Source organism: Perca fluviatilis, chromosome 24 (genome assembly GCF_010015445.1).
Source record: "Perca fluviatilis chromosome 24, GENO_Pfluv_1.0, whole genome shotgun sequence".
In the NCBI taxonomy this organism is placed as follows: Eukaryota; Metazoa; Chordata; class Actinopteri; order Perciformes; family Percidae; genus Perca; species Perca fluviatilis.
In genome coordinates, this window is record NC_053135.1 from 16,522,499 (window position 1) to 16,531,169 (window position 8,671).

Consider the following 8,671-nt stretch of genomic DNA (forward strand, 5'->3'; position numbering starts at 1 on the left):
CGGGGCAATTAGCCTACATAATATTTGATGGGGGCGTAAGGGACCTGGATAATGGATAGGGGGGCTGACACAAAAAGGTTGAGAACCACTGGTCTAGAATATCTAGCACATCTTAACTTAACATTCTTAACATTCTAGAATTGTAACGTTACACTCTTGAACCACATCTTAAAATTCAATAACCTGACTCTAATACTACAACTTAAAATTCTAGAACTGGTATTAACATTCTAGAAGTGCAATCGCTCTGGAATTATTTTCCAAAGTCTGAGAACAGTCCCCCTTTTTCTCGGCCGGATTACTAAGATTCTGGAAGGGCTACAAAGACAGAAGAACTCTTTAGGAAAGGACTACCTGTCGGCTAACGAAGCTACAGCTAGACGATGGGTCCAAAGTTAGCGAAGCAACTAAACTCTGTGCAAAATTAGCCCGGCTAGCTCAGTCGGTAGAGCATGAGACTCTTAATCTCAGGGTCGTGGGTTCGGGCTCCACGTTAGGCGAAGGTGTTTAAAAGAGGGATTCTCTGAGTTCAGGACTGGGTTAGTGAGGTATTACAACACCTGAATGAGCAGTTAACTAACATGGAAGGAAATATCCAGAATAGCTTATCGTTCCTCCTGGGGACTTTAACACTGCAAACCTCAGCATAATGTTAGAATGTATCAATCAGCCAGTACATTATACAGCTTATACAAGGTGTAAGACAATGGAAGGTTTAATGTTACTGAAAAAAGCATGGAGGTGCTGTGGCTTAGTTGGTGAAAGTGCCTGTCTAGTAAACAGGAGATCCTGTGTTCAAATCCCAGCAGCACCTTGTTGTTGCAGAGATTACCACTCTTTGCATTCCATCTGCACGTTTACCCTATCATGGGTACCCTGGGTTCGAGCCCCACGTTATTCATAGTGTCAAATCATAACAGAGTTATCACGAGACACTTTACAGATAAAGTAGGTCTAGACCACACTCTATAAATTCCAAAACCCCAACAATTACAGTAATTCCCTCAAGAGCAAGCATTAGCAGCGACAGTGGCGAGGAAAAACTCCGATTTAGGAAGAAACCTCGGCAGACCCAGACTTTTGATAGACGGTGTCTGACGTGTCCGGTTGGGGGTGTGATGAACAGTAGCAAATAATAGTCACATTAAAGATAATGGAACAGTGACTTCGAAGGTAGTCGTCGACGTTCATGTCATAGCAGGGCACATCGTGTCATACTGAGTAGTGCAGTCTCCAGTACCGGATCCTGACTACTCTGTGCGTATGAACATCACAGGTGCGGGATGCAACATGGCACTGCAGAGCATGGGTGGATGCGGCGGATGCGGCGGACGGAGCAGGACGCGGTCGGACATTGCAGGGAAAAAAGAAAAAACATAAGGACTCCAGGGAGTAAAACTCCCCAGAGCTAGGTTAGTAACAAGCATTTCTGGGACAGAATGCATACAGAAGGAAACAATTGAAAACAGAGATGAAAGAGCAGCTCAGTGTGTCATAGAAAGGAAGGAACTTCCCCGGCAGTCTAGAATTATAATAGCATGACTAACAGAGGCAGGTTAGCTTAGAGAGAGGTGCCGGATCGGGCTTGAACTCTCCCCTGCCGGATCAGGCTGTACTGGCATGCCTCACTCTACTCTCGCTATATTATTGATTATATGATGAATAAATCTAATGACTACGAAGAGAAGCAGGTGGGCAAGGTTAGGCGGACGCTGCAACTCCTCACTCCTTAACTATAAGTTTTATCAAAGAGGAGGGTTTTCAGTTTACTCTTAAATTTGGTGACGGTGTCTGCCCCTCAAAACCAAATTGGGAGCTGGTTCCACAGGAGCGGAGCCTGATAGCTGAAGGCTCTGGCCCTCAGTCTACCTTTAGAGACTCTAGGAACCACAAGTAGCTCTGAGTTCTGGGAGCGCAGTGCTCTAGTGGGACAATAAGGTACTAAGAGCTCTTCTAGGTATGATGGTGCATGACCATTTAGAGCTTTGTAGGTCAGGAGGAGGATTTTAAATTCGATCCTAGATTTCACTGGTAGCCAGTGCAGAGAAGCTAACACAGGAGAAATATGATCTCTTTCTTAGTTCTCGTCAGAACACGTGCTGCAGCGTTCTGGATCAGCTGGAAAGTCTTAAAGGACTTATTTGAGCAACCTGATAGTAAGGAATTACAGTAGTCTAGACTGGAAGTAACGAATGCATGGACTAGTTTGTCAGCATCGTTTTGAGATAGGATGTTCCTAATTGTGGCAATGTTACGAAGATGGAAAAAGGCTGTTCTTGAGGTTTGTTTTAAGTGGGCATTGAAGGATATATCCTGATAAAAAATAACTCCTAGGTTTCTGACAGCGGTGGTGGGAGCCAGGGCAATACCATCCAGAGTAGCTATATCCTTAGATAATGAAGTTGTTTGAGTTTAACATCAGGAAATTGTAGGTCATCCAGGATTTTATATCTTTAATGCACGCTTGAAGTTTAGCTAATTGACCACTTTTGTCTGGTTTAATTGACAGAAATAATTGGGTGTCGTCTGCGTAACTAAGACTTCAGGATCGAGGGTAGGTTTTTTTCAGAATAGGTTTTATCACAGCTATTTTAAATGACTGCGGTACATGACCTGTTAATAAAGACAAATTGATTGTGTCTAGTATTGTGGTGTTGACCACGGGTAGTGCTTCTTTAAGTAGCCTCACTGGAATGGGGTCAAAGAGACAGGTAGTTGGCTTGGCTGAAGAGACTTTTAACATTAATTGTTGAAGGTCTATATGATAAAAGCAGCTTAAGTATGTATCAGGTCTTATCGTTCTCTCCAGTCCTCCTGCACCCAGTGGTGAGCTGTTAGAAGTTGAGGGCAAAAGGTGATGAATTTTATCTCTAATTGTTATAATTTTACTTGGTGAAAGTGCCTGTCTAGTAAACAGGAGATCCTGGGTTCAAATCCCAGTAGCACCTTAATGTTGCATAGATTACACTCTTTGCATTCCATCTGCATGTTTACCCTATCTCCATGCTACAGAGTATGGTACAAGTATGCTACCCTGGTAGCAAATGAAAAAAAATAACATAAAGGACTGTTTAGACTCTCCTTTAACATGTTACAATCTTGAACCACCTTGTAAAATTCTAGAACTTCAACCTGACATTCTAATACTACAATTTAAAATTCTAGAACGGTTATTAACATTCTATAAGTGCAGTCGCTCTGGAATTATTGTGCAAAGTCCCCGTCTTCACGGCTGGATTCCTAAGCTTCTGGAAGGGCTACAAAGACAGCGAATAACTCTTTAGAAAGGTCTAGCTGTCGGCTAACGAGTTACAGCTACGGTGCGATGATGGGTCCAAAGGCCGCAAAGCAAACGGAACACACAAAAGTTGATTTTGGGATTCATAATTACAAAGACACTGTAATTCCATGGTGGATTAAAAAACCTTCTCGATGGTCTACTTCAACTAAAAAAAGTATTAATTAGTATTTATAAAGTATTTATTTTATATCACATATTTTACTGAGTAGTTGTACAATAAATATTCATGTTCTTCTCAATTATGTCATGGAATTAATAAGTTTCAAATTGGTGTTGACTCTACAGACATACTGAGTAATATATTACAACTTTTATGGTAATACTCTGGTAATAACCTGAAAACAAATACTACCATTTACAGTCCAGTTTCAGCTTATTCCATAAGTAAATATTCATGTTTTTCATAGTTGTGTTGTGGAATCAATATGGTACAAGTTGGTGTTGACTACATTGACAAAGAGAGTGATCTAAAACAATGTATATGGTCAAATTCTGTTAATAACATGGATTCAAACACAAATTCTTTAACAGTCCAGTTTCGGCTCATTTAATGACTAAATATTCATGTATCTCATAGTTACGTTTTGGAACCTATATGGTAAAAGTTGGTGTCGACTGCATGGACTAAGAGAGTAATCTATTACAAGTGATATGGTAATATTTATGTAATAACCTGGAAACAAACAATAAATAAATTCCTTCCAGAGTTTATTTTCAGCTTACGTACTAAGTAAATTGTGAACACATCAACAAGAACATATCAAGCACTTCTATCATGACTATCCAAGAGATAAACGGTTTACCAAGTGGGTGTTACCAGGTAAGCTCTGATGTAATTTTTCATTTCTAAGGTAAATCAAATGAGGCTCTTATAAATGGCAAAGCCATGAACAATAACTATATAAAACTAGGTAATTACTTGGAAAGTACTAAATACAGTACATAACAATTACACAATAAAACTAGGGCTGTTACTAAATACACCCTGGATAACTAGATTTGTACCTTTTATTGCTGGGTAATTGAGGGGTATTTCTAAGGAATAGTTGCCTATTTTCTTATTACCATCATAAACTGGTCAGAACTACATGGTACTTTGTTGAATTGATGAGTAATACTTGGTTTTTCCTCGTACTTCAGCTGCAGTTTTTCTATAATTACCTACTTATAACCAGTGGTAGGTACCTCATTATATGATTATTATTACTATGTAAGTAAGTACTTGTTTATTAGGGGACTGTAAAAGGAAGGGTTACCTGATATTTTAGAACACAGAGATGAGTTGTTCTGGATATTTTCTCTCCACGTTAGTTATCTAGTCAGGCAGGTGTTGTAACGTCTCACTAACACAGGCCTGAGGTGGGATGTACAGTGGGGCAAAAAAGTATTTAGTCAGCCACCAATTGTGCAAGTTCTCCCACTTAAAAAGATGAGAGAGGCCTGTAATTTTCATCATAGGTACACTTCAACTATGAGAGACAAAATGAGAAAAACAAATCCAGAAAATCACATTGTAGGATTTTTAATGAATTAATTGGTAAATTCCTCGGTAAAATAAGTATTTGGTCACCTACAAACAAGCAAGATTTCTGTCTCTCACAGACCTGTAACTTCTTCTTTAAGAGGCTCCTCTGTCCTCCACTCGTTACCTGTATTAATGGCACCTGTTTGAACTTGTTATCAGTATAAAAGACACCTGTCCACAACCTCAAACAGTCACACTCCAAACTCCCCTATGGCCAAGACCAAAGAGCTGTCAAAGGACACCAGAAACAAAATTGTAGACCTGCACCAGGCTGGGAAGACTGAATCTGCAATAGGTAAGCAGCTTGGTTTGAAGAAATCAACTGTGGGAGCAATTATTAGGAAATGGAAGACATACAAGACCACTGATAATCTCCCTCGATCCGGGGCTCCACGCATGATCTCACCCCGTGGGGTCAAAATGATCACATGGTGAGCAAAAATCCCAGAACCACACAGGGGGACCTAGTGAATGACCTGCAGAGAGCTGGGACCAAAGTAACAAAGGCTACCATCAGTAACACACTACGCCGCCAGGGACTCAAATCCTGCAGTGCCAGACGTGTCCCCCTGCTTAAGCTAGTACATGTCCAGGCCCGTCTGAAGTTTGCTAGAGAGCATTTGGATGATCCAGAAGAGGATTGGGAGAATGTCATATGGTCAGACGAAACCAAAATAGAACTTTTTGGTAAAAACTCAACTTGTGTTTTGAGGAGAAAGAATGCTGAGTTGCATCCAAAGAACACCATACCTACTGTGAAGCATGGGGGTGGAAACATCATGCTTTGGGGCTGTTTTTCTGCAAAGGGACCAGGACGACTGATCCGTGTAAAGGAAAGAATGAATGGGGCCATGTATCGTGAGATTTTGATTGAAAACCTCCTTCCATCAGCAAGGGCATTGAAGATGAAACGTAGCTGGGTCTTTCAGCATGACAATTATCCCAAACACACCGCCCGGCAACGAAGGAGTGGCTTCGTAAGAAGCATTTCAAGGTCCTGGAGTGGCCTAGCCAGTCTCCAGATCTCAACCCCATAGAAAATCTTTGGAGGGAGTTGAAAGTCTGTGTTGCCCAGCGACAGCCCCAAAACATCACTGCTCTAGAGGAGATCTGCATGGAGGAATGGGCCAAAATACCAGCAACAGTGTGTGAAAACCTTGTGAAGACTTACAGAAAACATTTGACCTCTGTCATTGCCAACAAAGGGTATATAACAAAGTATTGAGATAGACTTTTGTTATTGACCAAATACTTATTTTCCACCATAATTTGCAAATAAATTCATTAAAATGTGATTTTTCTGGATCTTTTTTTTCTCATTTTGTCTCTCATAGTTGAAGTGTTCCTATGATGAAAATTACAGGCCTCTCTCATCTTTTTAAGTGGGAGAACTTGCACAATTGGTGGCTGACTAAATACTTTTTTACCCCACTGTAAACACCCTCAATAATAGAATAAACAAGGAAAACTCTTACTGTGAATTGAAGTGTTTGCAGTTAATCAAGAGTTTGTAGATGAGGATTCCATGATTTCTTCAACACTGACATAAGTACACCAAACTATCTAAAAGCAGTTTCCCCAATAGCCCCGTAACGCTGTCCACTCGGAAGAGTTGGAATCATGGCAAAAATAAATAAATAATGAAGTGTCCGGGATGTTATCACTAAGCCAGGTTTCAGTGAAGCACAGGTCAGCGGATTTGGAAAACTCAGTGTTTGCTGCTTTGAGAAGCAGCAGTTCATCCATCATGCTGCCAAAGAAGACAGTTAAAGGTCAAGGTGAAAAATGTCATTATGCTACATGTATGCAACAAATAATACTACATTTATGCACCTACAGGGTGTCTGCAGGCTTCAACTAGTTAAAATAAAGTTGAAGCCTGCAGACACCTTGGTGTCTTGTTGATTTACCTTGGTGTGATCTTTGACTCCACCCTCTCCCTTGAGCCCCACATCCGTCATGTCATTAAAACCTCCTTCTTTCACCTCCGCAACATCGCCAAAATCAGACCCTCTCTCACACCCCCTGCTGAAAGACTCATTCACGCCTTCATCTCCTCCCGACTGGACTACTGCAACTCACTTCTTCTCGGCATCAGCTCTACCAACATCAACCGACTGGACCGACTGAACAACTCCACTGGCTTCCTATCTCCCACCGGATCACCTACAAAATCCTGGTCCTCACCTACAAAGCCCTCCACCATCTGGCCCCCTCATACCTCACTGACCTCCTCTCCCCGTACCAACCCTCACGGTCCCTCAGATCCACCTCGGCCGGTCTCCTCTGTATCCAAAAGTCCAACCTCCGCAGTTTTGGGGACAGAGCATTCTCCAGGGCAGCTCCCAGGCTCTGGAACTCCCTCTCCCAAGAGATCCGCACCTCTGAGTCCCTCACCATATTCCAGTCTCGCCTCAAGACCCATCTCTTCACCACTGCCTATCCCTCGCCCCATGCCCCTCCCCTTTTCATCTGTGCCTGAATCTTGTTTTGTTTGTCTTTATTATTTATACCTACCCTGTAAAGTGACTTTGAGTTCGTGAAAAGCGCTATATAAATTCAATTTATTATTATTATTAAAGTGAAATTTAAAGACCTTTTAATACCATTTTGAATGCAATCACATCCACGCTGGCAAAAAGTATGAAGGTAAATTGGATTTCATGAATAACTTGCAAAGTAAATTAATTTCAATAAACATGAACATTCAATTGAACATGACTAGAGTGCAGCTCTGAAAATGAACACCCACCAAATGATTAAATCTGGGAACGTTCTCTGCCACACTGGCACATAAATGTTTGTACCAAAATGTGTTGCGGCCAGAGACTCACTTAGGCCGAAGTTGGGCTGTATAACTTGCAGTTTTCTTATTTACGCTGTAGTGATTGGAATCTACATGTCTTGCGTCACAGACACACCCCCAGTTCGCCTCCTTAACTACGCTGGCAATGTCAAGTGAGGGGGTGGGCGCTGAGACTTACCTGTTGAAGAGGAAGAGGTTGAGTCCGTCCAGTGAGTGACTCCATAGCTTGCCAGCCCTTGGCATTGAGTAAAAGGTCCCGTTTTTCTTTAGCCTCGTCCTAAACGGATTACTCGTCTTCCTTTCTTCCTCTGGGATTCAACCGGTAAACCCCAACCCCACGCTCGCAGCTGTACAGTCTCCGGAGTGATTTCGGAGTATTGGCCGTAGTAACTCCGCTAAGGAGGCAATCAAAGATTGTCAACTCAAAGCAAGAGGCTTCACTATGTTGGTGACGAAGTCTCGTGGGGGAACCTGACTGTTCTTTTTTGTTTGAGGGTTCTGCTAGGGATCTCAAAGAGAATGGTTGTGACTTAGAGAGGAAAATGATCCACTGAAATTTAAATTGTGGGGTTTGTTTGGGCTGGATGGTATAATACACTGTATTGAACTGAAATTACTTGCGTTTGTGGGATTATTGTGTCTGCTGAAACCTTATGGGTTACTTTGGTTGTTAGTAGGGGCTAAATGAAAATAGTCCTGTGTACATTTGACCTCTTCACTAAAAATATAAAATTGTGTTAGCAAGCCAGTACAAGTTTCCCCTCTGACTGGCACCCCGGCAAGATCAAACTGTTACAACGCACTGTATCATACTCCAGCGTTGACACAGCACTGTGGAGACAGGTCTGGCAATGTGAGATTACGCACTTTACAACCATGCAGTATATGTTGCTTAAAAGACTCACACACCAAGAACAATAACTATAAATTTGACTAAATATTTAGTTTTAAAAACAGGAGTCCACACCTCAACTGCACAACTGCCGGCCTGCTCTTATTTCTGGCTCTCTGAAGCTCTGAGCAGAGCGGTGGACAATTG

The 8,671-nt window shown here is 41.8% G+C and overlaps 2 protein-coding genes and 2 non-coding genes across 5 annotated transcripts in view; 3 read left to right on the top strand and 1 right to left on the bottom strand.

Moving 5' to 3' along the window:
• The window catches only part of LOC120554234 (zinc finger protein 501-like), a 223,975-nt gene that overhangs the window by 133,802 nt on the left and 81,502 nt on the right, over positions 1–8,671 (top strand). The gene's annotated exons all lie outside the window — the stretch shown is intronic.
• LOC120554212 (gastrula zinc finger protein XlCGF57.1-like) overlaps positions 1–8,671 on the bottom strand; it is a 443,376-nt gene that overhangs the window by 111,739 nt on the left and 322,966 nt on the right. The window lies entirely within an intron of this gene.
• On the top strand, positions 428–500 carry trnak-cuu. Its single transcript has one exon. It is a non-coding gene; the product is annotated as a tRNA-Lys (tRNA).
• Positions 741–814, top strand: trnat-agu. The gene has a single exon. It is a non-coding gene; the product is annotated as a tRNA-Thr (tRNA).